Here is a 13,810-nt window from a genome sequence, read left to right as displayed (position 1 = left end):
CTACAGAAAGTACAAGGTTCCTAATTTTGTTCTGAAAGAGCAGCTTAAACAAATATGCCTTTGTGTGTGATCCCTTTTTATTTATGCTCCAGATGTTTAGCAAAGGCCACCTCCCTCTCTTCTTCCTCTTGGTATTTGTGTTTGCCTCTGTCCCGGATTCACTGGTCTTTTTTCTTCTTCTCCTCTGCTCCTTACTCCTCTTTTTCTTCTCCTCTCTCTCCCTTCTCCTCTTCATTTACCGACATCTCAGCTTTTAGGAAACAGTTCTTTTCTCTAAGCACCTTCCTTATGTTTTAAAGTCACAACTTCTAATATTTTTCTGTTTCTCTAATCGCCCTTCATTTTGGCTGTTCGAGGGACTCCTAGAGTAGCCTTTTCAGTCTGTGTAACTGGTTAATTCCTTTGTGAATCTTTCTCTTCTTCAGACTTGTTAGAATTCCCCGGAATTTCCCCGCTCTAGAGCGATACACATGCACATGCACACGTGTGTAGATGCTGAACTGCTACTGAAATGTTGACACTAATGGGATGCTGATGCTCCTCTTTTCTTTCTTCTGTTGTTCTCCAAGAAACATACAGATCTGGGGGGTGGGGAAGAGTGGTCTTGGGGGGATAATAAACCTCCTTCATGCCCCCCACAAAAGAAACATGTAGGTCTTATCCAGAGAGAATGAATCCCAAAGGATGTAAAACATGCAGTTGTTCAAATTACTTTGTTAAACTGATGTTTGGTTAAAGTTGATGTTTGTGGCAAATACTAAATGGCAGGGGCTTTTTGGTTAGATGTCCTTGGGAGCACAGACGAGTGAAATGATTCACAGATAATAAATGGCAATGAACGGCAGGCCTCGGGATTGAAGCAGGAGGGAGTGGTGGAGACTGGGGTGAGCTGGTAAGCTTCAGCCCTGTCTGCAGGTGGCAGCTACTGCTACCCTGCCCCACTCGATGTTTCTCACACGCGAGTCCAGGCCCTGTATTGCCAGATCTTCCTTCTTCCAGAGAAGCCAGAAATCCAGGTTTTTATATGATACATTCTGATTTATCTTAACGTTGGCAGAGTTCTAATGTTAAAACTTAGAACCAGGCCCGGTGCGGTGGCTCACTTCTGTAATCCCAGTACTTTGGGAGGATGAGGCAGGCAGATCACTTGAGGTCAGGAGTTCAAGACTGGCCAACATGGCGAAACCCGATCTCTACTAAAAATACAAAAATTAGCCGGGTTTGGTGGCATGTGCCTGTACTCCCAGCTACTCCAGAGGCTGAGACACGAGAATCACTTAAACCTGGGAGGCGGAAGTTGCAGTGAGCCGAGTTTGTGCCACCGCACTCCAGCCTGGGCAATAGAGCAAGACTCTGTCTCAAAAAAAAAAAAAAAAAAATTTTAGAGCTGTCCGGATGTGGTAGCTCACACCTGTGGTCTCAGCACTTTAAGAGGCCAAGGCAGGCAGGGTGCTTAAGCTCACAAGTTTGAAATCAGCCTGGGCAACATGGCGAAACCCAGCCTCTACAAAAAATAGCAGGGTGTGGTGGCATGCACCCGTAATCCTAGCTACCAGAATCACTTGAACCTGGGCACGAGAATCACTTGAACCTGGGAGGCAGAGGTTACAGTGAGCCAAGATCACGCCAGTGCACTCCAGCCTGGGCAACAGAGTGAGACCCTGACTCAAGAAAACAAACAAAAAACTTAGAACTCTGTGTAGGTCAAATATGCATCTATTGCTTTAGACACCAGAAGGATCCAACCAGTAAGAACCAGCTTGCAGTCTCTGCTCTTCAAAAATAGAGAAAAAATAATTTTAAAAAATTATTTGTATAGTTATATATATTACAATATGTAGAAATAAAAAGGTGCATGTATCTGTGTAACTACTATTTGTCTATCTATCAATAGAGAGAAAAGAATGAGATTCTTTTCAAAGACGCTTTATAATATTTAGAGGAATTCAAGTACAAAGATGAAAGTCAGGGTTTGGGGCAGGTTCAAATGTCTATGCCAGGCATAGCTCCTTTTCAATTTGTATTTCTTCCCTTGCTTCATTATCTGTTTCCACCCGTACCCTGCAGCTGAGGATGCAGACCTGGGGTACTGGACAGGACCACCTTCTTGAGCCCCATCCCTGATGTCACACCACCTCTGTGACGGATGGATCCTTCTAGAGAGAGTTTTAGGACTGAGTGCCAGCATTCTTCAGCTGTCTCAGGCAGGGGAGGAACCTGAGGAGCCAGAAAGAACCTTCCTTACCGAATGTTATGCCATGGTGTTGATCACGAGCAGTCACTGGGTCAGGGTCTATTGACGCAGAAAGAATGCATTCGAGGGAGGAACAGCACGGGTATTCCCCACAGGGTTCCTCGCAGTAATGTCTGAGACTTAGCTTTGCTGCTGGAGAAATATTGACCCACTCTTTGTGCTTCATTGTCGTGGCTTCCTGGTGAGTAAACTTCCTGTTTTTCTGGGCAGTGAGTTCAGCTTTTTATAAAGGTCAGAGTTCTAAACAAACAAACAAAATACAGGCCAGAGGACCTGAGCAAAACGAAGCATTTCTCTTGGGAGGCTGGTCAGAGGCCGCAGGGCTGTTGCTGCTTACTATTCCTCCTCCTGGGAGGGCTGTGGACTTGGCAGGAGCGCCAGGCCAAGGCTGTGAGCATCCTGGGGAGAGGTGGCATCAGCAGAGTTGCATGGGGTGGAGGCTCTGCTCTTCAGCCTAGTGAGGTCTGTGTTTGGAGCATCTACATGAACTGCATTCTAGCCTTTGCTTTAAATACCTTTCAGCTTATAGTTCCTAGATTTTACTCGAATTACATTAGCTCATTTGCTTAGAGCATTTTAAAAAACACAACTGCGAGAGACTGGGCAGAAAGCCACTAGAGGATGGCGTCAAAAAGATGCTGAGAATTTTACGACAGCTGCCATGCTTCATTTTAAATACATATTCAGATCTGATTTTAGGCAGGGGTTCAATCACGTAATGGTGTTTTGTTGAGGTCTATAAATGTGAGAGTTGCAAGACGTCCCCAGTGCCAAGTTACTGGGAAGGGATGCACCAGGGCAGAAAGGCTGGCATCCACATTTGAGCAGTTCTGGGTAGCAGCCAGGCTTTGCAAACAGGGTGCCATCAGTTGGCATCAGGTCCAATTTGAGGCACCTCTTTGAGCCCCCACCCCGTTCCCTCCTTCTCGGTCTGTAGCATGGGTGCTTCCCAGTGTCTCCAGGCTCCCCTCTCTGGGCCCTTTCTCGCCAACTAACTGCCATTCTAACTTGCTTTCCATCACATTAGTCTTTTCTTCCCTACCCACTCTTTCATAGATACTTTGCCACCCTCCAGTAACAGTTTGATTCAGCTGAGTTAGATTTTTTTGTTAAGTTCAACGATTAATCTATATTGGTTGAAACACACATGAGGGTTCATCCTGTTGGGAACAGGCATCGCTGAGTGGGATCACACAGTGTCCAGTCTGTCCTTATCCTTCCATGTCCAGCCCTGTTTTCTAAAAAGGGTTCCCTCCATGCAGTTTTCCAATCCTTCTCCAAAAATCAAAAGTCATTCAGTTGGATGAAAGGGAAACCAAACGAGCATTTACAACTCTGCCACTGCATTAGTATTCATTCGATAATTAGGTGGAAAGTTTTTGCAATTTAAATGGTTGGTTCTCAAATCTTGGCAAGCAGAATGATCAGTGACTGGAGCTCTTAGGAGCCAAGGAATATTCCAGGGTGGCTGGAGATGACCTTCCTTGCTGGTAGAGATCCTGCTAGAGCAGTTCATCCTCCTACAAGACAAAACAAACCAGAACCTTGATTGCGATATTCATGGACAGTGTGTCTGTGGGCCTTTAATCTGTTCCATGTTTGTCATCAAGTAAAGTACACGTGGTCCCTGATTCACAAACATAAATGATGCATTTTTCCATTTGTTAAAAAAAGTAAGGTGCCAGCAGTGGGCTAAGCAGACAGTTCCTGCTTTCTTTGGAGCTTAATGTTCTGTATCTATGGGCCCTGCTGCAAAAATCTTTGGGAACAAAGCAGGGAGCTTATCATATCCCCTGTGCTGGCCAGTGGTTCCCCTGAATCTCCAGGCACTATTGAGGACAACTGAGATTCCTGTTCTTCCCTCTCACTGCTTGGTCTCTGCTCCCTGTGATGAGGCTCACGGCCAGAGTTGGGAAAAGGTCCACCTTGTGTTAGAGGCAGTGCAGAGGATGGGTTAGCTCTGCTCAGCAAACTTTTTCTGTACCTAGTCAGATAATAAATATTTTAGGCTTTATGGGCCATGCGGTGTCTGGTATAACATTCAAGTCTGCCGTTGCAGCTCAAAAGCAGCCACAAATACATAAACAAATGAGTGTTGGTGTATTCCAATAACACGTTACTTACAAAAACAGGTGGCAGACCAGACTTGGCCCAAGGGCCAGTTTGCCAACTTCTGGTTTAGCCCGTAGGCTCTAGAATCAAATCCTAGTTTAGTCACTTATTTACTATGTGACCTTTCTGTGCATTGGCATGCTTAACTATAAATAGAAAAAATAGGTCAGGATAACTAGTTCTGTTTTTCTATTAGTTATAAATAGAACTAATATCCTGATACGATAGGATATTAGTTGTTGTCAGGGAAGTAAATATAATACCACAGTGAGAAGTCAGCTTGCACTGATCCTTCTCGATTCAATGGTTTGATGTTGGGTCCCGATTACAAACTGAAAAGTGAGCACATATGAAAGATGATTTGGCTGGGCGCGGTGGCTCACGCCTGTAATCCTAGCACTTTGGGAGGCCAGGGTGGTGGATCACGAGGTCAAGAGTTCAAGACAAGCCTGGCCAAGATGGTGAAACCCTGTCTCTACCAAAAATACAAAAAATTAGCTGGGCATAGTGGCGGGCGCCTGTAACCCCAGCTACTCGGGAGACTGAGGCAGAGAATTGCTGGAACCCGGGAGGTGGAGGTTGCAGTGAGCTGAGATTGTGCCACTGCACTCCAGCTTGGGTGACAGAGCGAGACTCCGTCTCAAAAAAAAAAAAAAAAAAAAAAAAGGATTTGATGTAAACCACAACAAGAATCAACACAAGTATAATCGTAATGATTATTGCAGCTAATAATTCATTAGGGAAGTGATTATGTTAACAACAGAAACGTCACAGTTGATTGACTACTGATTGCATTCACATGAAGGTCCAGTACTTTTGTTGGTGTAATATTGCCCTCTGATCTTTTACAAAATCTGGGATCTGAATCATTCACATCTTGAGCTGTACCCAGGGAGTTACATGCTACATTCACATTTCCAATGGTTAAAAAAAAAAAAAGGTATCTTCTAGCCACATCTTTCCCTCTTTTAAGACAGTTCCTGAAGTTCTTATTGTCATTTGCATTTCATTTCCATGGCTTTTAGTAAGCTTAGTATTTTTGTTTCATGTTTATCCGTCAGTTGATTCTTTCCCTGAGCCTACTTGGGCTACATCTACCTTCAGAGCCTTGGAGTTGTCCTAGAATCAAGAAAATGGGCTGAGAGGTATGGGAAGGGGAAAGGTGAGGGGAAGGGAGTTCTGGGACCAGTTTCTAGGCCTGCCTGGGATCCAGCCACTTCCTATCCCCAGAGTTACATTCCTTCCTTTCCTCAGCGCCCCTTCCTCTTGTGCAGAGCCTTTCTCCTAAGCTTGGCGCCTCTTCCCTAGGGCTGTTTACTCTGTCCAAGACCTTCTTCCCCAATCCTGCAACCTCAAGAGAAATCAAGCCAGAAGGGCAAATAACCCCAGCCATGGACCTGGCTCCGTGGGGCTGAGGGCACTTTAGGACAAGTGGTGAAGACCACGTCTCCCTTCTCCAAGCTTCAGATTTCACAAAACGAAACATACGTTTGCTCATTTTGCTCCAGTATCACAATGACTACTTTTAATTTGCATTTTGATGGCTTTTAGCTGGGAATGGACTTTCAACGAACTCATTTCTACCTGTAGGGTTGCTTATCTACTCCATGTGCTGTTAACAGTTAATGGAGATTCTAATATTAAAAAGTCAAGCAGCTTTCCTTAAATGAGCCTACACCATTCAATTTTGCTCAATTGTCCAGGCTTTTTATTGTTTTTGTCATTTATTATTTCATACATCATTTAAAAAGCAGAGCAAATTAAGAAGCTAAAAGCTCCTTGGCCTTTTCCTACTCTTACTGTAACCGTAACTTTTGCTGCACACCATTGCTCTATTCCAGAGCAAGTTAAACATCTAATATTTAAAAAGCCAAAAAGAAACTTGTAGCAGAACAAAGACAGCTAAGAGGCAGCACGCCTGGGGCTTTGTCTGCGATGGGATATTTCTGTTGTCAGAATGTAATGAAAAATAATGTCCCATTAGAAAGCTGATGGATAATATATCACATATTACTCATTTGAGTATCAGGACCCAAGAAAACAAGATGAATTTATTTAAATTGCAGTGTCCCTTGAAGCTTGTATGAGCTCTCTAAAGGGAAATACTTTTAAAGTTCTTATAAAGAGAGAAATTTATAGCCAAGTGTGAAAAATGAAGTGCAGTTTTGAGGACCAGTTCCCATCCTGTCCCTTCCTGGGGAGCAAGAGGTGTGACGTTGATGGAGCAGTGATGAAAGCAGGGGGAATCATGGCAAACACCCACTGTGTGATGATTAGATGCTAGGCAGTTTCTGTGCTGGGCATGGTATATTCCTTTCATTTGAGAAGTGGTATTGCATAGTGGTTAGAAGCCTCAGTGTTGGACCCAGACTTCTAGGTTCAAATCCTGCCCCTTTTATATCCCAGTTGTATGACCTGGGACAGATTACTCAATGTTTGAGCATGGTATTTTTCTAGAAGAAATATGCAATTTAAAATAGCCATAGTTTCATATCCCTGCTCTACCACTTCCCAGCTGATGATCTTGGATAAGTTCCTTAAACACTGACCTTTGTTTTCCTTGTTTACGAAGTGGAGATAATAATAGAGCCTGCTGCATAGGACTGCTGGGAGGATTCACTCAGTTCACTTACATAAGTTGCTTAGACTAGTACCTGGCATAGAGTAAGTGCCCAATAAATGTTTGCTAATTATATGAAATAGACATGATTTGCCCAAGTTTGGTTTTGATTTATATTTATGAAAAGTTATTTATCTGTGCAAATGAGGTGCTACCAAGAGGTAAGAGCATTCTTAGAACTCTGTTTTGAGCATTAGAAATTGTTATCGAGGACTTATTTCTGAGAACAGACCAGTGGATTGGTTGTTCCAACATTTATGGTTTCTTAGAACCTGAAGCTAAACCCGAATTCTGCTATCTTGATGACATTTTCAGCAGACAGGCTTCCCAGTTCATCTCTGCTTTCACCCACTTTCTCCTGACACCTGGCACCCAGGAGGCTGGTGAAAGTTGTTTGAACTTGAGTGCATACGTGATCGAGAGCTTTGGCATCTGAGAGACCTGCCTTTTGTCCCTGCTCCCAGGTTGCTAATGCCACCTTGGCCTGACTCTGCCGTAAGCATCTGTGCTCTGCCTTAGAACCTCAAGTCAACCCCCTCATAATTAATCTGATTTTCCCCAGTCATAGACCATCGTCATCACACCTCGCCTGTCTCCTCAGAGAGTCGAGAAAGCCTTGGAAATTCTTCGACCCATTAGACAAGTCAGCCCAGAGGAACCCAGTCTGTCTACCTCTTGTGATTTGAAGCACATTGTCAGCTAAACAATCACATAATCATAAATTCTAAAAAGTAAATAGCTACATTTCGCCTTATCTTGAAAATCCTCTAGAGCCACACTATCCCAATAGAATCTAAAGCTAGATGTCAGCACAGTGGTGGAATAGGAGCTTTCACCATCATTCCCCTGTAGATGCATCAATTTTGACAACTACCTATGGACAAGAGTATCTTTGTAGGAGTCTAGGAGGCCAGCAGAGAAGTTTCAGAACACTGTTGGAGGAAAAACATCCACAAATAAACACATTGAAGAGGGTAGGAAGAACTAGTTTTACTTTATCTGTATTACCCCTCCCTCAAAGCAGCACTGCTCAGAGCCAAGAGAGACTCTCTCACCTGTAATTCCTTCTAAGGGGGAAAGCGAGAGCATAGTAAGTAAGCACCCAGCTCCCCCAGCCATCCACAGCACTGCCCAAGAGCCCCACTTCTTTCTCACCTCACCCAGATTGCTGAGATAATCAGCATGGCTGAGAGATTGGGAGAGGCTGAGAGCAGGAAAGAGAAGTTGCTGGCCCTCTGAAGTGTTCTACAGACTCCATCAGGAAGCCCATCCACGAGCTGCTTGAGACACCTCATCTACTGTTCCCAAACTCTACACCCCCCACCCCCAGACTGAGTCCCTAAATGTGCCCCCATGGACAGTGAATGCAAGCGTATTATGTAGACAGCCAGCTCAACTCTGTGGGATTGGAAGAAGGTACACAAACTTGAGTATTTCAGGACACCATCCTAGGGAAAACCAACAGGAGGCTCTTAGCACCTAACCTAGCTTTGCAGGATTGAAAGAAGGCATGCAAAGTCAAGAATTAGCCCTCAAGAGGGAAAAAGAAATGTAGAGCAGGTGCATCCGTAGAAAAGGATTAAGAAAGTCTCATTATCCATAGACAGGCTGACTGGTGAAGGCATTTCTCTCCTGATGCCAGTCAATAAGGATTGGAGGAGGAGATGACTGCCTCCTTCTTCAAATGTGAAGACAGCATTTGAAGGAACAAGACTTCAAAGGACAGCACTTCAAGGAACATGAAAAGTTAAGGAGCCATGACATCACAAAGGAACACAATATTCCAGTAAGCAACTACTAAAAAATGGAGATCTAAAAATGACCTGACAATTTAATTGTTTTAAGGAAGCTCAGAGAGCTACAAGAGGATACAGACAACAAAATCAGAAAAACAAGAGCTCAATAAAAAGATTATAAATCATTTTTAAAAAGAACCAAACAGAAATTTTGGAGGTGAAGAATACAGTGAATGAAATGGAAAATTCAATAGAGAGTGACAACAGCAGATTTGATCAAGTAGAAGAAAGAATCCATGAACTTAAAGACAGCTCATTTATAATTACCAAGTCAGAAGAAAACAGAAACAAATGAAAAGGAATGAAGAAAGCCTATGGGATTTATGGGACAACATTAAAAGGGCTAACGTTTGCATTGTGGAAATTCTAGAAGGGAAAAAGAGAAAGGGGAAGAAAGCTGATATAAAGAAATGATGGCCCAGGTGTGGTGGTTCATGCTTCTAATCCCAGCACTTTGGGGAGACTGAGGCAGGTGGATCACTTGAGGCCAGGAATTCGAGACCAGCCTGGCCAATGTAGCAAAACCCTGTGTCTACTAAAAATACAAAAAAAAAAAAAAAAATTGGTGTAGTGGTGCATGCCTGTAGTGCCAGTACTCGGGAGGCTGAGGCACAGGAATCACTTGAACCTGGGAGGCAGAGATTGCAGTGAGCTGAGATTTTGCCACTGCACTCCAGCCTGGGTGACAGAGCGAGACTGTCTTTAAAAAAAAAAAAAAAAAATGGCTGCAAACTTCCCAAGTTTGGAGAAAGATATGGACAGTAGAAAAGGTAAGCAAGCCAAGCACAGTAGCATGTGCCTGTAGTCCCAGCTACTTAGAGGGCTGAGGCAGGAGGATGGCTTGAGCTCAGGAATTTGAGGCTGTGGAGCAGCTTCAATTGTGCCTGTGAATAGCCAGTGCACTGCAGCCTGGGTAACGTAACTAGACTCTCTCTCAAAAAAAAAAAAAAAAAAGATGAACAAAACTAAGAGTTGATTTTTTTGAAAACATAAACAAAATTGGTAAACCTTTAGCTAGACTAAGAAAAAAGAGAGAAGACCAATGAATAAAATCAGAAATGAAGGAGACATTGCAACTGATGCTACAGAAATACATAAGATCATAGGAGACTACTCTGAACTGTTACACACCAACAAATTGGATAACCCAGAAGATATGAATAAATTTCTAGAAACATACAACCTACCAAGACTGAATCATAAAGAAATAGAAAATCTGAGTAGGCCAATAATGAGTAAGGAGGTGGAACCGGTTATCAAAGATCTCCCAGGAAAGAAAAGCCCAATGCCTACTGGCTTCACTGGTGAATGCTACCAAACACTTTTTAAGAGACAAGGTCTTGCTCTGTTGCCCAGGCTAGAGTGCTGTAGCACAATCATAGCTCACTGCAGCTCAAACTCCTGGGCTCAAGCAATCCTCCTGCCTCAGCCTCCTGAATAGCTGGGACTACAGGCATGCACCACCGCACCCAGCTAATTTGTAGGGATGAGGTCTTGATGTGTTGGCCAGGCTGGTCTCAAACTCCTGGCCTCAACTGAATTCCTAGCCTCAAGGCTTGTCCTCCCTTTGCTGGGCCACTGTGCCCAGACTCTACCAAACATTTAAATAAGAATTAATACCAATCCTTCTCAAACTCTTCCAAAACACTGAAAGGGAAAGAACATGCCTGAGTTCATTTTATGGGGCCAGCATGGCCCTGATACCAAATCCAGGCAAGGACATGACAAGAAAATAAAATTAAAGGCCAATATTTCCAATGAACAGAGATGCAAAAATCCTCAACACAATACTATCAAACCAAATTCACCATCACATTAAAAGGATGATATGCTGTGATCAGGTGGGATTTATTCCTGTGATACAAGGATGGTTTAACATAAACAAATCAATCAATGTGATACACAACATTAACAGAACGAAGGATAAAAATTGTATGATTATTTTAATAGATGCAGAAAAAAGGATTTGACAAAATGTAATGCCCTTTCAAAATAAAAACTCTCAACAAATTAGGTATAAAGGAATGTACCTCAACACAGTAATAGCTATTTATGACAAGCCCACAGCTAACATCCTACTCTACGGTAAAAAGCTGAAAGTTCTTCCTTTCAGATCATGAACAAAATGAGGATGCCCATTCTCTCCACTTCTATTCAACATAGTGCTGAAAGTTCTACCAATGCACGTAGGCAAGAAAAAGAAAAGGCATCCAAATCAGGAAGAAGTAAAATAGTCTCTGTCTGCAGATGACATGATCATATATATATAGGAGACCTTAAAGACACCACTAAAGAACTTGTTAGAACTAATGAACAAATTCAGAAAGTTGCAGGATACAAAATCAAAATACAAAAATCAGTTGTGTTTCTCTATGCTAACAATGAACTATTCAAAACAATATAAGAAAACAGTTGTGTTTGCAATAGCATCAAAAAGAACGAAATACTTAAGAATAAATTTAACCGAGGAGGTGAAATATCTGTACACTGAAAAATAGAAAACACTGATGAAAGAAATAATAATACCTAAATAAATGGGAAGATATCACCTGTTCCTGGATTGGAAGAATTAATATTGTCAAAATGTTTGTACTACCCAAAGTGATCTACAGATTATATGTAATCCTTATCAAAATGCCAATTATTAGTATAATTTGTTTCCACAGAGGAAAAAATAATCCCAAAATTCGTATGAAGCCACAAAAGACCCTGAATAGCTAAAGTAATATGGAGCAAGAAGGACGGAGGTATCACACTTTCTGATCCAAATTATATTACACATCTATAATAATCAACACAGTATGGTACTGGCATACAAACTGACATACAAACCAGTAGAACAGAATAGAAAACCCAGAAATAAACCCCACACATACGTGGTCAACTATCTTTGACAAAGGCATCAAGGATACAGAATGGAGCAAGGATAGTCTCTTCAATAAAAGGTGTTGGGAAAACTGGATATCCACATACCAAAAAATGAAATTGGATAGATGCATTTCGTAGCATATACAAATGTCAACTCAAAATGGACTGAAGACTTAAATATGTAAAACCTGAAACCATAGAACTAGAAGAAAACATACTTGGGGGGAAAGCTTCATGTCATTGGTCTTGACAATGGTTTTTTGGATATGACACCAAAAGCACTGGCAACAAAAGCAAAAATAAAGAAGTGGTACTACATCAAACTAAAAAGTTTCTGCACAGCAAAGGAAACAAGCAACAAAATTAAAAGGCAACCTGTGGAATAGGAGAAAATATTTGCAAACCGTATATCCAATAAGGGTTGAATATCCAAAATGCATAAGGAACTCATACAATACAACTCAAAGGCAAAAAGAAAAAAGAAAACCCACAGATTTTAAAATGGGCAAGAGACCTGAATAGACATTTTTCAAAATAAGACATACAAATGGCCAACAGGTAAAGGAAAAGGTGCTTAATGTTGCTTATCAGGGAAATTTAAGTCAAAATTGTCAAAATTATAGTGAGGTATCCCTGCAGACCTGTTAGAATGGCAGTTATCAAAAAGTCAAAAGATAAGTGTTATTGAGGATGTGGAAAAAATGATATACACTGTTGGTGGGAATGTAAATTGGCATATCAGTTATGGAAAGACAGTATGGATGTCTCTTAAATACTTGAAAATAAAGCTACCATACGATCCAGCAGTCCTGATTCTGGGTATATATCCAAAGGAAATAAAAATCACTGTCCCAGAAGAGATATCTGTACTCTCAAGTTCCTTGCAGCATTATTCACAATAGCCAAGATATGGAAACAGTGTGTTCATTAATAGATGAATGCATAAAGAAAATGTCTGTCACGTACATATCTCATTTATGTGTGTGTATATTCATATATATATATATACACACATATACATATAAAGGCTCAATTATATATACATATATATGTATATGTGTGTATGTGTGTGTGTATATATATATAATTGAGCCTTTAAAAAGAAGAAACATTTGTAACGCATGGATGAACCTGGAGGACATTATCATATTATCATCTAAGTGACATAAACCAGACACAGAAACACAAATAGTGCATGTTTTCACTTATATGTGGAATCTTAAGAAAGTCAAACTCACAGAAACAGAATAGAAGTGTGGTTACCATGGGTTGAGCAGGGTGCTGGAGGAATGAGGAGATGTTGGTTAAATACAAACTTTCATTTTTAAGATGAGTAAGTTCTGGAGAGCTAATGTACAGCATGGTGACCAATAATAATAATGTGTTTTTATACTAGAAATTTGCTGAGTAGATCTTAAAGATTCCCACCACACACACACACAATGGTAACTGTAAGGTGATGGATATGTTAATTAGTTTGATTGTAGTAATCATTTCACAGTGGGTATGTACACAAAACATCACATTGTATACCTTAAACAATGACTAATACCGTTTTGTTAGTCATGCCTCTATACAGGGATGCCTTCTGAAAATGTATCACTAAGAGATTTCATCATGCAAACATCATAGAGTGTATTTACACAAGCATAGATGGTATAACCTATTCCACACCTAGGCTATAGGGTGTAACCTATTGCTTCTATGCTATAAACCTGTACAGATGCTGACTGCTGTAGGCAGTTGTAACACAATGCTAAGTATTTGTGGATCTAAACATAGAAAAGGTACAGTAAAAATACAATATAAAAGAAAAAAAGTGGTACACTAGTATAGGGCACTTACCCTGAATGGAGGTTGCAGGACTGGAAGTTACTCTGGGTAAGTGAGTGAGTGGTGAGGGAATGTGCTAGAACAATACTGTAAGCCACCACAACACTTAGGCTACACTCAATTTATTTTTAAAATCTTCTTTCTTCAGTAATAATGTTAGCCTACAGTAACTATTTTACTTTATAAACTTTTAAAAAAGTTTTGACTCATAATAACACTTAAATAACACTTAAAACACCAATACATTGTATAGCTGTACAAAAATATTTTTATCTCCTTATTCTGTGTCTTTCTATTTAAAAATTTTTTAATTAATTTAAAAATTTA

General features: G+C 41.1%; 1 protein-coding gene across 2 annotated transcripts in view; it reads left to right on the top strand.

The window, feature by feature from the left end:
• Positions 1–13,810, top strand: part of PRKCA (protein kinase C alpha) — a 498,125-nt gene that overhangs the window by 379,485 nt on the left and 104,830 nt on the right. The window lies entirely within an intron of this gene.

This window comes from Gorilla gorilla, chromosome 4 (genome assembly GCF_029281585.2).
Source record: "Gorilla gorilla gorilla isolate KB3781 chromosome 4, NHGRI_mGorGor1-v2.1_pri, whole genome shotgun sequence".
NCBI lineage: Eukaryota > Metazoa > Chordata > Mammalia > Primates > Hominidae > Gorilla > Gorilla gorilla.
Note: the sequence above shows the minus strand (reverse complement) of the source record. Positions and strands in the feature narration are given on the sequence as shown.